The sequence below is a fragment of the Loxodonta africana genome, chromosome 23 (genome assembly GCF_030014295.1).
Source record: "Loxodonta africana isolate mLoxAfr1 chromosome 23, mLoxAfr1.hap2, whole genome shotgun sequence".
NCBI classification, from domain to species: domain Eukaryota; kingdom Metazoa; phylum Chordata; class Mammalia; order Proboscidea; family Elephantidae; genus Loxodonta; species Loxodonta africana.
Genome location: NC_087364.1, coordinates 35,948,570 through 35,961,954, shown reverse-complemented (window position 1 = coordinate 35,961,954; position 13,385 = coordinate 35,948,570).

Sequence of the window (13,385 nt, the reverse complement as noted above, 5' to 3'; positions counted from 1 at the left end):
CCCAAAGGACGACGCGGCAGCTCGCTCTTGGCAGAGCAAGTCCCAGGCAGTGTTGCCCTGACGAGATAGTGTGGGTACGCTGAGGCCCAGGGAAAACACACTGTGCAGAGAAACCCGAGCAAAGCCGAGGGATTCCCCACAGGAACCCATGTCCGTTTCAGTTCTTTGCCGAGAACGGAGCTCGGAGGCAACATCAGATTGTGCGTATCTCAGGGAGAGAAAGAACACTGTGACTTCCCCCGTTCCTCTGACGAAAGCAGTGAGAAGGAGAAAAGCGTCCTTTGCTTTCGCTTTCCCGCAGGGAGCTCGGCGAAACGGCCCTTCGCGAAGGGCCGTTTTCCCCCGAGAACTGCCTGGCGGCAGCCCCGTTCTCCAACGAGAACACGTATTCAGTGTTAGCGTTCAGCTATTGTGAAGGCTCGCTTTGGCCCAGGGAGAGCCCCGTTCTGCAAGGGGAACGCGTATGCAGTGTTAGCGTTGAGCTGTTGTGAAGGCTCGCTTTAGCCCAGGGAGAGCAAAGCGCCTGGGGACAAAATCTCGGCAGACCCCGCTGCCTTTCCACGGTGCAAAGTGTGCAAGTGCAGACTCTTTTCCAAAGAAGAGAGCGCACAGGCAACAGCAGCCCGCACGTTTCTCGGTGAAAGGGAGAACTCCCTGACTTCACCCAGCCCTCTGAGCAAAGGCAGGCAGAGGGCGAGAAGCTTCCCTTCCTTCCCCTTGCCCCGCAGTGCAGTCCCCGTTTGCTCCCGCAAACGCAAGGCTTCTTCTGAAAAACTACATCGCGGTGCAGCTCTCCTTCCAGGGGAGCAACGACAGAGCTTTCGCTTCTAGGAAGAGACTGGGAAAGCAGCCGGGGAGAGAAGGGCTTTTCCTCGTCTCTTTTCTTTCGGCCTGAATTCGGTGCATTGGCACTGGCCAAAGCAAGGTTTCCCAGCCCAAAGGACGACGCGGCAGCTCGCTCTTGGCAGAGCAAGTCCCAGGCAGTGTTGCCCTGACGAGATAGTGTGGGTACGCTGAGGCCCAGGGAAAACACACTGCGCAGAGAAACCCGAGCAAAGCCGAGGGATTCCCCACAGGAACCCATGTCCGTTTCAGTTCTTTGCCGAGAACGGAGCTCGGAGGCAACATCAGATTGTGCGTATCTCAGGGAGAGAAAGAACACTGTGACTTCCCCCGTTCCTCTGACGAAAGCAGTGAGAAGGAGAAAAGCGTCCTTTGCTTTCGCTTTCCCGCAGGGAGCTCGGCGAAACGGCCCTTCGCGAAGGGCCGTTTTCCCCCGAGAACTGCCTGGCGGCAGCCCCGTTCTCCAACGAGAACACGTATTCAGTGTTAGCGTTCAGCTATTGTGAAGGCTCGCTTTGGCCCAGGGAGAGCCCCGTTCTGCAAGGGGAACGCGTATGCAGTGTTAGCGTTGAGCTGTTGTGAAGGCTCGCTTTAGCCCAGGGAGAGCAAAGCGCCTGGGGACAAAATCTCGGCAGACCCCGCTGCCTTTCCACGGTGCAAAGTGTGCAAGTGCAGACTCTTTTCCAAAGAAGAGAGCGCACAGGCAACAGCAGCCCGCACGTTTCTCGGTGAAAGGGAGAACTCCCTGACTTCACCCAGCCCTCTGAGCAAAGGCAGGCAGAGGGCGAGAAGCTTCCCTTCCTTCCCCTTGCCCCGCAGTGCAGTCCCCGTTTGCTCTCGCAAACGCAAGGCTTCTTCTGAAAAACTACATCGCGGTGCAGCTCTCCTTCCAGGGGAGCAACGACAGAGCTTTCGCTTCTAGGAAGAGACTGGGAAAGCAGCCGGGGAGAGAAGGCCTTTTCCTCGTCTCTTTTCTTTCGGCCTGAATTCGGTGCATTGGCACTGGCCAAAGCAAGGTTTCCCAGCCCAAAGGACGACGCGGCAGCTCGCTCCTGGCAGAGCAAGTCCCAGGCAGTGTTGCCCTGACGAGGTAGTGTGGGTACGCTGAGGCCCAGGGAAAACACACTGCGCAGAGAAATCCTAGCAAAGCCGAGGGCTTCCCCACAGGAACCCATGTCCGTTTCAGTTCTTTGCCGAGAACGGAGCTCGGAGGCAACATCAGATTGTGCGTATCTCAGGGAGAGAAAGAACACTGTGACTTCCCCCGTTCCTCTGACGAAAGCAGTGAGAAGGAGAAAAGCGTCCTTTGCTTTCGCTTTCCCGCAGGGAGCTCGGCGAAACGGCCCTTCGCGAAGGGCCGTTTTCCCCCGAGAACTGCCTGGCGGCAGCCCCGTTCTCCAACAAGAACACGTATTCAGTGTTAGCGTTCAGCTATTGTGAAGGCTCGCTTTGGCCCAGGGAGAGCCCCGTTCTGCAAGGGGAACGCGTATGCAGTGTTAGCGTTCAGCTATTGTGAAGGCTCGCTTTAGCCCAGGGAGAGCAAAGCGCCTGGGGACAAAATCTCGGCAGACCCCGCTGCCTTTCCACGGTGCAAAGTGTGCAAGTGCAGACTCTATTCCAAAGAAGAGAGCGCACAGACAACAGCAGCCCGCACGTTTCTCGGTGAAAGGGAGAACTCCCTGACTTCACCCAGCCCTCTGAGCAAAGGCAGGCAGAGGGCGAGAAGCTTCCCTTCCTTCCCCTTGCCCCGCAGTGCAGTCCCCGTTTGCTCCCGCAAACGCAAGGCTTCTTCTGAAAAACTACATCGCGGTGCAGCTCTCCTTCCAGGGGAGCAACGACAGAGCTTTCGCTTCTAGGAAGAGACTGGGAAAGCAGCCGGGGAGAGAAGGCCTTTTCCTCGTCTCTTTTCTTTCGGCCTGAATTCGGTGCATTGGCACTGGCCAAAGCAAGGTTTCCCAGCCCAAAGGACGACGCGGCAGCTCGCTCCTGGCAGAGCAAGTCCCAGGCAGTGTTGCCCTGACGAGGTAGTGTGGGTACGCTGAGGCCCAGGGAAAACACACTGCGCAGAGAAATCCTAGCAAAGCCGAGAGCTTCCCCACAGGAACCCATGTCCGTTTCAGTTCTTTGCCGAGAACGGAGCTCGGAGGCAACATCAGATTGTGCGTATCTCAGGGAGAGAAAGAACACTGTGACTTCCCCCGTTCCTCGGACGAAAGCAGTTAGAAGGAGAAAAGCGTCCTTTGCTTTCGCTTTCCCGCAGGGAGCTCGGCGAAACGGCCCTTCGCGAAGGGCCGTTTTCCCCCGGAGAACTGCCTGTCGGCAGCCCCGTTCTCCAACGAGAACACGTATTCAGTGTTAGCGTTCAGCTATTGTGAAGGCTCGCTTTGGCCCAGGGAGAGCCCCGTTCTGCAAGGGGAACGCGTATGCAGTGTTAGCGTTGAGCTGTTGTGAAGGCTCGCTTTAGCCCAGGGAGAGCAAAGCGCCTGGGGACAAAATCTCGGCAGACCCCGCTGCCTTTCCACGGTGCAAAGTGTGCAAGTGCAGACTCTTTTCCAAAGAAGAGAGCGCACAGGCAACAGCAGCCCGCACGTTTCTCGGTGAAAGGGAGAACTCCCTGACTTCACCCAGCCCTCTGAGCAAAGGCAGGCAGAGGGCGAGAAGCTTCCCTTCCTTCCCCTTGCCCCGCAGTGCAGTCCCCGTTTGCTCTCGCAAACGCAAGGCTTCTTCTGAAAAACTACATCGCGGTGCAGCTCTCCTTCCAGGGGAGCAACGACAGAGCTTTAGCTTCTAGGAAGAGACTGGGAAAGCAGCCGGGGAGAGAAGGCCTTTTCCTCGTCTCTTTTCTTTCGGCCTGAATTCGGTGCATTGGCACTGGCCAAAGCAAGGTTTCCCAGCCCAAAGGACGACGCGGCAGCTCGCTCTTGGCAGAGCAAGTCCCAGGCAGTGTTGCCCTGACGAGATAGTGTGGGTACGCTGAGGCCCAGGGAAAACACACTGCGCAGAGAAACCCGAGCAAAGCCGAGGGCTTCCCCACAGGAACCCATGTCCGTTTCAGTTCTTTGCCGAGAACGGAGCTCGGAGGCAACATCAGATTGTGCGTATCTCAGGGAGAGAAAGAACACTGTGACTTCCCCCGTTCCTCGGACGAAAGCAGTGAGAAGGAGAAAAGCGTCCTTTGCTTTCGCTTTCCCACAGGGAGCTCGGCGAAACGGCCCTTCGCGAAGGGCCGTTTTCCCCCGGAGAACTGCCTGGCGGCAGCCCCGTTCTCCAACGAGAACACGTATTCAGTGTTAGCGTTCAGCTATTGTGAAGGCTCGCTTTGGCCCAGGGAGAGCCCCGTTCTGCAAGGGGAACGCGTATGCAGTGTTAGCGTTGAGCTGTTGTGAAGGCTCGCTTTAGCCCAGGGAGAGCAAAGCGCCTGGGGACAAAATCTCGGCAGACCCCGCTGCCTTTCCACGGTGCAAAGTGTGCAAGTGCAGACTCTTTTCCAAAGAAGAGAGCGCACAGGCAACAGCAGCCCGCACGTTTCTCGGTGAAAGGGAGAACTCCCTGACTTCACCCAGCCCTCTGAGCAAAGGCAGGCAGAGGGCGAGAAGCTTCCCTTCCTTCCCCTTGCCCCGCAGTGCAGTCCCCGTTTGCTCCCGCAAACGCAAGGCTTCTTCTGAAAAACTACATCGCGGTGCAGCTCTCCTTCCAGGGGAGCAACGACAGAGCTTTCGCTTCTAGGAAGAGACTGGGAAAGCAGCCGGGGAGAGAAGGGCTTTTCCTCGTCTCTTTTCTTTCGGCCTGAATTCGGTGCATTGGCACTGGCCAAAGCAAGGTTTCCCAGCCCAAAGGACGACGCGGCAGCTCGCTCTTGGCAGAGCAAGTCCCAGGCAGTGTTGCCCTGACGAGATAGTGTGGGTACGCTGAGGCCCAGGGAAAACACACTGCGCAGAGAAACCCGAGCAAAGCCGAGGGATTCCCCACAGGAACCCATGTCCGTTTCAGTTCTTTGCCGAGAACGGAGCTCGGAGGCAACATCAGATTGTGCGTATCTCAGGGAGAGAAAGAACACTGTGACTTCCCCCGTTCCTCTGACGAAAGCAGTGAGAAGGAGAAAAGCGTCCTTTGCTTTCGCTTTCCCGCAGGGAGCTCGGCGAAACGGCCCTTCGCGAAGGGCCGTTTTCCCCCGAGAACTGCCTGGCGGCAGCCCCGTTCTCCAACGAGAACACGTATTCAGTGTTAGCGTTCAGCTATTGTGAAGGCTCGCTTTGGCCCAGGGAGAGCCCCGTTCTGCAAGGGGAACGCGTATGCAGTGTTAGCGTTGAGCTGTTGTGAAGGCTCGCTTTAGCCCAGGGAGAGCAAAGCGCCTGGGGACAAAATCTCGGCAGACCCCGCTGCCTTTCCACGGTGCAAAGTGTGCAAGTGCAGACTCTTTTCCAAAGAAGAGAGCGCACAGGCAACAGCAGCCCGCACGTTTCTCGGTGAAAGGGAGAACTCCCTGACTTCACCCAGCCCTCTGAGCAAAGGCAGGCAGAGGGCGAGAAGCTTCCCTTCCTTCCCCTTGCCCCGCAGTGCAGTCCCCGTTTGCTCCCGCAAACGCAAGGCTTCTTCTGAAAAACTACATCGCGGTGCAGCTCTCCTTCCAGGGGAGCAACGACAGAGCTTTCGCTTCTAGGAAGAGACTGGGAAAGCAGCCGGGGAGAGAAGGGCTTTTCCTCGTCTCTTTTCTTTCGGCCTGAATTCGGTGCATTGGCACTGGCCAAAGCAAGGTTTCCCAGCCCAAAGGACGACGCGGCAGCTCGCTCCTGGCAGAGCAAGTCCCAGGCAGTGTTGCCCTGACGAGGTAGTGTGGGTACGCTGAGGCCCAGGGAAAACACACTGCGCAGAGAAATCCTAGCAAAGCCGAGGGCTTCCCCACAGGAACCCATGTCCGTTTCAGTTCTTTGCCGAGAACGGAGCTCGGAGGCAACATCAGATTGTGCGTATCTCAGGGAGAGAAAGAACACTGTGACTTCCCCCGTTCCTCTGACGAAAGCAGTGAGAAGGAGAAAAGCGTCCTTTGCTTTCGCTTTCCCGCAGGGAGCTCGGCGAAACGGCCCTTCGCGAAGGGCCGTTTTCCCCCGAGAACTGCCTGGCGGCAGCCCCGTTCTCCAACAAGAACACGTATTCAGTGTTAGCGTTCAGCTATTGTGAAGGCTCGCTTTGGCCCAGGGAGAGCCCCGTTCTGCAAGGGGAACGCGTATGCAGTGTTAGCGTTCAGCTATTGTGAAGGCTCGCTTTAGCCCAGGGAGAGCAAAGCGCCTGGGGACAAAATCTCGGCAGACCCCGCTGCCTTTCCACGGTGCAAAGTGTGCAAGTGCAGACTCTATTCCAAAGAAGAGAGCGCACAGACAACAGCAGCCCACACGTTTCTCGGTGAAAGGGAGAACTCCCTGACTTCACCCAGCCCTCTGAGCAAAGGCAGGCAGAGGGCGAGAAGCTTCCCTTCCTTCCCCTTGCCCCGCAGTGCAGTCCCCGTTTGCTCTCGCAAACGCAAGGCTTCTTCTGAAAAACTACATCGCGGTGCAGCTCTCCTTCCAGGGGAGCAACGACAGAGCTTTCGCTTCTAGGAAGAGACTGGGAAAGCAGCCGGGGAGAGAAGGCCTTTTCCTCGTCTCTTTTCTTTCGGCCTGAATTCGGTGCATTGGCACTGGCCAAAGCAAGGTTTCCCAGCCCAAAGGACGACGCGGCAGCTCGCTCCTGGCAGAGCAAGTCACAGGCAGTGTTGCCCTGACGAGGTAGTGTGGGTACGCTGAGGCCCAGGGAAAACACACTGCGCGGAGAAATCCTAGCAAAGCCGAGGGCTTCCCCACAGGAACCCATGTCCGTTTCAGTTCTTTGCCGAGAACGGAGCTCGGAGGCAACATCAGATTGTGCGTATCTCAGGGAGAGAAAGAACACTGTGACTTCCCCCGTTCCTCTGACGAAAGCAGTGAGAAGGAGAAAAGCGTCCTTTGCTTTCGCTTTCCCGCAGGGAGCTCGGCGAAACGGCCCTTCGCGAAGGGCCGTTTTCCCCCGAGAACTGCCTGGCGGCAGCCCCGTTCTCCAACGAGAACACGTATTCAGTGTTAGCGTTCAGCTATTGTGAAGGCTCGCTTTGGCCCAGGGAGAGCCCCGTTCTGCAAGGGGAACGCGTATGCAGTGTTAGCGTTCAGCTATTGTGAAGGCTCGCTTTAGCCCAGGGAGAGCAAAGCGCCTGGGGACAAAATCTCGGCAGACCCCGCTGCCTTTCCACGGTGCAAAGTGTGCAAGTGCAGACTCTATTCCAAAGAAGAGAGCGCACAGACAACAGCAGCCCGCACGTTTCTCGGTGAAAGGGAGAACTCCCTGACTTCACCCAGCCCTCTGAGCAAAGGCAGGCAGAGGGCGAGAAGCTTCCCTTCCTTCCCCTTGCCCCGCAGTGCAGTCCCCGTTTGCTCTCGCAAGCGCAAGGCTTCTTCTGAAAAACTACATCGCGGTGCAGCTCTCCTTCCAGGGGAGCAACGACAGAGCTTTCGCTTCTAGGAAGAGACTGGGAAAGCAGCCGGGGAGAGAAGGCCTTTTCCTCGTCTCTTTTCTTTCGGCCTGAATTCGGTGCATTGGCACTGGCCAAAGCAAGGTTTCCCAGCCCAAAGGACGACGCGGCAGCTCGCTCCTGGCAGAGCAAGTCCCAGGCAGTGTTGCCCTGACGAGGTAGTGTGGGTACGCTGAGGCCCAGGGAAAACACACTGCGCAGAGAAACCCGAGCAAAGCCGAGAGCTTCCCCACAGGAACCCATGTCCGTTTCAGTTCTTTGCCGAGAACGGAGCTCGGAGGCAACATCAGATTGTGCGTATCTCAGGGAGAGAAAGAACACTGTGACTTCCCCCGTTCCTCGGACGAAAGCAGTTAGAAGGAGAAAAGCGTCCTTTGCTTTCGCTTTCCCGCAGGGAGCTCGGCGAAACGGCCCTTCGCGAAGGGCCGTTTTCCCCCGGAGAACTGCCTGTCGGCAGCCCCGTTCTCCAACGAGAACACGTATTCAGTGTTAGCGTTCAGCTATTGTGAAGGCTCGCTTTGGCCCAGGGAGAGCCCCGTTCTGCAAGGGGAACGCGTATGCAGTGTTAGCGTTGAGCTGTTGTGAAGGCTCGCTTTAGCCCAGGGAGAGCAAAGCGCCTGGGGACAAAATCTCGGCAGACCCCGCTGCCTTTCCACGGTGCAAAGTGTGCAAGTGCAGACTCTTTTCCAAAGAAGAGAGCGCACAGGCAACAGCAGCCCGCACGTTTCTCGGTGAAAGGGAGAACTCCCTGACTTCACCCAGCCCTCTGAGCAAAGGCAGGCAGAGGGCGAGAAGCTTCCCTTCCTTCCCCTTGCCCCGCAGTGCAGTCCCCGTTTGCTCCCGCAAACGCAAGGCTTCTTCTGAAAAACTACATCGCGGTGCAGCTCTCCTTCCAGGGGAGCAACGACAGAGCTTTCGCTTCTAGGAAGAGACTGGGAAAGCAGCCGGGGAGAGAAGGGCTTTTCCTCGTCTCTTTTCTTTCGGCCTGAATTCGGTGCATTGGCACTGGCCAAAGCAAGGTTTCCCAGCCCAAAGGACGACGCGGCAGCTCGCTCTTGGCAGAGCAAGTCCCAGGCAGTGTTGCCCTGACGAGATAGTGTGGGTACGCTGAGGCCCAGGGAAAACACACTGCGCAGAGAAACCCGAGCAAAGCCGAGGGATTCCCCACAGGAACCCATGTCCGTTTCAGTTCTTTGCCGAGAACGGAGCTCGGAGGCAACATCAGATTGTGCGTATCTCAGGGAGAGAAAGAACACTGTGACTTCCCCCGTTCCTCTGACGAAAGCAGTGAGAAGGAGAAAAGCGTCCTTTGCTTTCGCTTTCCCGCAGGGAGCTCGGCGAAACGGCCCTTCGCGAAGGGCCGTTTTCCCCCGAGAACTGCCTGGCGGCAGCCCCGTTCTCCAACGAGAACACGTATTCAGTGTTAGCGTTCAGCTATTGTGAAGGCTCGCTTTGGCCCAGGGAGAGCCCCGTTCTGCAAGGGGAACGCGTATGCAGTGTTAGCGTTGAGCTGTTGTGAAGGCTCGCTTTAGCCCAGGGAGAGCAAAGCGCCTGGGGACAAAATCTCGGCAGACCCCGCTGCCTTTCCACGGTGCAAAGTGTGCAAGTGCAGACTCTTTTCCAAAGAAGAGAGCGCACAGGCAACAGCAGCCCGCACGTTTCTCGGTGAAAGGGAGAACTCCCTGACTTCACCCAGCCCTCTGAGCAAAGGCAGGCAGAGGGCGAGAAGCTTCCCTTCCTTCCCCTTGCCCCGCAGTGCAGTCCCCGTTTGCTCTCGCAAGCGCAAGGCTTCTTCTGAAAAACTACATCGCGGTGCAGCTCTCCTTCCAGGGGAGCAACGACAGAGCTTTCGCTTCTAGGAAGAGACTGGGAAAGCAGCCGGGGAGAGAAGGCCTTTTCCTCGTCTCTTTTCTTTCGGCCTGAATTCGGTGCATTGGCACTGGCCAAAGCAAGGTTTCCCAGCCCAAAGGACGACGCGGCAGCTCGCTCCTGGCAGAGCAAGTCCCAGGCAGTGTTGCCCTGACGAGGTAGTGTGGGTACGCTGAGGCCCAGGGAAAACACACTGCGCAGAGAAACCCGAGCAAAGCCGAGAGCTTCCCCACAGGAACCCATGTCCGTTTCAGTTCTTTGCCGAGAACGGAGCTCGGAGGCAACATCAGATTGTGCGTATCTCAGGGAGAGAAAGAACACTGTGACTTCCCCCGTTCCTCGGACGAAAGCAGTTAGAAGGAGAAAAGCGTCCTTTGCTTTCGCTTTCCCGCAGGGAGCTCGGCGAAACGGCCCTTCGCGAAGGGCCGTTTTCCCCCGGAGAACTGCCTGTCGGCAGCCCCGTTCTCCAACGAGAACACGTATTCAGTGTTAGCGTTCAGCTATTGTGAAGGCTCGCTTTGGCCCAGGGAGAGCCCCGTTCTGCAAGGGGAACGCGTATGCAGTGTTAGCGTTGAGCTGTTGTGAAGGCTCGCTTTAGCCCAGGGAGAGCAAAGCGCCTGGGGACAAAATCTCGGCAGACCCCGCTGCCTTTCCACGGTGCAAAGTGTGCAAGTGCAGACTCTTTTCCAAAGAAGAGAGCGCACAGGCAACAGCAGCCCGCACGTTTCTCGGTGAAAGGGAGAACTCCCTGACTTCACCCAGCCCTCTGAGCAAAGGCAGGCAGAGGGCGAGAAGCTTCCCTTCCTTCCCCTTGCCCCGCAGTGCAGTCCCCGTTTGCTCCCGCAAACGCAAGGCTTCTTCTGAAAAACTACATCGCGGTGCAGCTCTCCTTCCAGGGGAGCAACGACAGAGCTTTCGCTTCTAGGAAGAGACTGGGAAAGCAGCCGGGGAGAGAAGGGCTTTTCCTCGTCTCTTTTCTTTCGGCCTGAATTCGGTGCATTGGCACTGGCCAAAGCAAGGTTTCCCAGCCCAAAGGACGACGCGGCAGCTCGCTCTTGGCAGAGCAAGTCCCAGGCAGTGTTGCCCTGACGAGATAGTGTGGGTACGCTGAGGCCCAGGGAAAACACACTGCGCAGAGAAACCCGAGCAAAGCCGAGGGATTCCCCACAGGAACCCATGTCCGTTTCAGTTCTTTGCCGAGAACGGAGCTCGGAGGCAACATCAGATTGTGCGTATCTCAGGGAGAGAAAGAACACTGTGACTTCCCCCGTTCCTCTGACGAAAGCAGTGAGAAGGAGAAAAGCGTCCTTTGCTTTCGCTTTCCCGCAGGGAGCTCGGCGAAACGGCCCTTCGCGAAGGGCCGTTTTCCCCCGAGAACTGCCTGGCGGCAGCCCCGTTCTCCAACGAGAACACGTATTCAGTGTTAGCGTTCAGCTATTGTGAAGGCTCGCTTTGGCCCAGGGAGAGCCCCGTTCTGCAAGGGGAACGCGTATGCAGTGTTAGCGTTGAGCTGTTGTGAAGGCTCGCTTTAGCCCAGGGAGAGCAAAGCGCCTGGGGACAAAATCTCGGCAGACCCCGCTGCCTTTCCACGGTGCAAAGTGTGCAAGTGCAGACTCTTTTCCAAAGAAGAGAGCGCACAGGCAACAGCAGCCCGCACGTTTCTCGGTGAAAGGGAGAACTCCCTGACTTCACCCAGCCCTCTGAGCAAAGGCAGGCAGAGGGCGAGAAGCTTCCCTTCCTTCCCCTTGCCCCGCAGTGCAGTCCCCGTTTGCTCCCGCAAACGCAAGGCTTCTTCTGAAAAACTACATCGCGGTGCAGCTCTCCTTCCAGGGGAGCAACGACAGAGCTTTCGCTTCTAGGAAGAGACTGGGAAAGCAGCCGGGGAGAGAAGGGCTTTTCCTCGTCTCTTTTCTTTCGGCCTGAATTCGGTGCATTGGCACTGGCCAAAGCAAGGTTTCCCAGCCCAAAGGACGACGCGGCAGCTCGCTCCTGGCAGAGCAAGTCCCAGGCAGTGTTGCCCTGACGAGGTAGTGTGGGTACGCTGAGGCCCAGGGAAAACACACTGCGCAGAGAAATCCTAGCAAAGCCGAGGGCTTCCCCACAGGAACCCATGTCCGTTTCAGTTCTTTGCCGAGAACGGAGCTCGGAGGCAACATCAGATTGTGCGTATCTCAGGGAGAGAAAGAACACTGTGACTTCCCCCGTTCCTCTGACGAAAGCAGTGAGAAGGAGAAAAGCGTCCTTTGCTTTCGCTTTCCCGCAGGGAGCTCGGCGAAACGGCCCTTCGCGAAGGGCCGTTTTCCCCCGAGAACTGCCTGGCGGCAGCCCCGTTCTCCAACAAGAACACGTATTCAGTGTTAGCGTTCAGCTATTGTGAAGGCTCGCTTTGGCCCAGGGAGAGCCCCGTTCTTAGAGAGATAGTATTATGCAGTGTTAGCGTTCAGCTATTGTGAAGGCTCGCTTTAGCCCAGGGAGAGCAAAGCGCCTGGGGACAAAATCTCGGCAGACCCCGCTGCCTTTCCACGGTGCAAAGTGTGCAAGTGCAGACTCTATTCCAAAGAAGAGAGCGCACAGACAACAGCAGCCCACACGTTTCTCGGTGAAAGGGAGAACTCCCTGACTTCACCCAGCCCTCTGAGCAAAGGCAGGCAGAGGGCGAGAAGCTTCCCTTCCTTCCCCTTGCCCCGCAGTGCAGTCCCCGTTTGCTCTCGCAAACGCAAGGCTTCTTCTGAAAAACTACATCGCGGTGCAGCTCTCCTTCCAGGGGAGCAACGACAGAGCTTTCGCTTCTAGGAAGAGACTGGGAAAGCAGCCGGGGAGAGAAGGCCTTTTCCTCGTCTCTTTTCTTTCGGCCTGAATTCGGTGCATTGGCACTGGCCAAAGCAAGGTTTCCCAGCCCAAAGGACGACGCGGCAGCTCGCTCCTGGCAGAGCAAGTCACAGGCAGTGTTGCCCTGACGAGGTAGTGTGGGTACGCTGAGGCCCAGGGAAAACACACTGCGCGGAGAAATCCTAGCAAAGCCGAGGGCTTCCCCACAGGAACCCATGTCCGTTTCAGTTCTTTGCCGAGAACGGAGCTCGGAGGCAACATCAGATTGTGCGTATCTCAGGGAGAGAAAGAACACTGTGACTTCCCCCGTTCCTCTGACGAAAGCAGTGAGAAGGAGAAAAGCGTCCTTTGCTTTCGCTTTCCCGCAGGGAGCTCGGCGAAACGGCCCTTCGCGAAGGGCCGTTTTCCCCCGAGAACTGCCTGGCGGCAGCCCCGTTCTCCAACGAGAACACGTATTCAGTGTTAGCGTTCAGCTATTGTGAAGGCTCGCTTTGGCCCAGGGAGAGCCCCGTTCTGCAAGGGGAACGCGTATGCAGTGTTAGCGTTCAGCTATTGTGAAGGCTCGCTTTAGCCCAGGGAGAGCAAAGCGCCTGGGGACAAAATCTCGGCAGACCCCGCTGCCTTTCCACGGTGCAAAGTGTGCAAGTGCAGACTCTATTCCAAAGAAGAGAGCGCACAGACAACAGCAGCCCGCACGTTTCTCGGTGAAAGGGAGAACTCCCTGACTTCACCCAGCCCTCTGAGCAAAGGCAGGCAGAGGGCGAGAAGCTTCCCTTCCTTCCCCTTGCCCCGCAGTGCAGTCCCCGTTTGCTCTCGCAAGCGCAAGGCTTCTTCTGAAAAACTACATCGCGGTGCAGCTCTCCTTCCAGGGGAGCAACGACAGAGCTTTCGCTTCTAGGAAGAGACTGGGAAAGCAGCCGGGGAGAGAAGGCCTTTTCCTCGTCTCTTTTCTTTCGGCCTGAATTCGGTGCATTGGCACTGGCCAAAGCAAGGTTTCCCAGCCCAAAGGACGACGCGGCAGCTCGCTCCTGGCAGAGCAAGTCCCAGGCAGTGTTGCCCTGACGAGGTAGTGTGGGTACGCTGAGGCCCAGGGAAAACACACTGCGCAGAGAAATCCTAGCAAAGCCGAGAGCTTCCCCACAGGAACCCATGTCCGTTTCAGTTCTTTGCCGAGAACGGAGCTCGGAGGCAACATCAGATTGTGCGTATCTCAGGGAGAGAAAGAACACTGTGACTTCCCCCGTTCCTCGGACGAAAGCAGTTAGAAGGAGAAAAGCGTCCTTTGCTTTCGCTTTCCCGCAGGGAG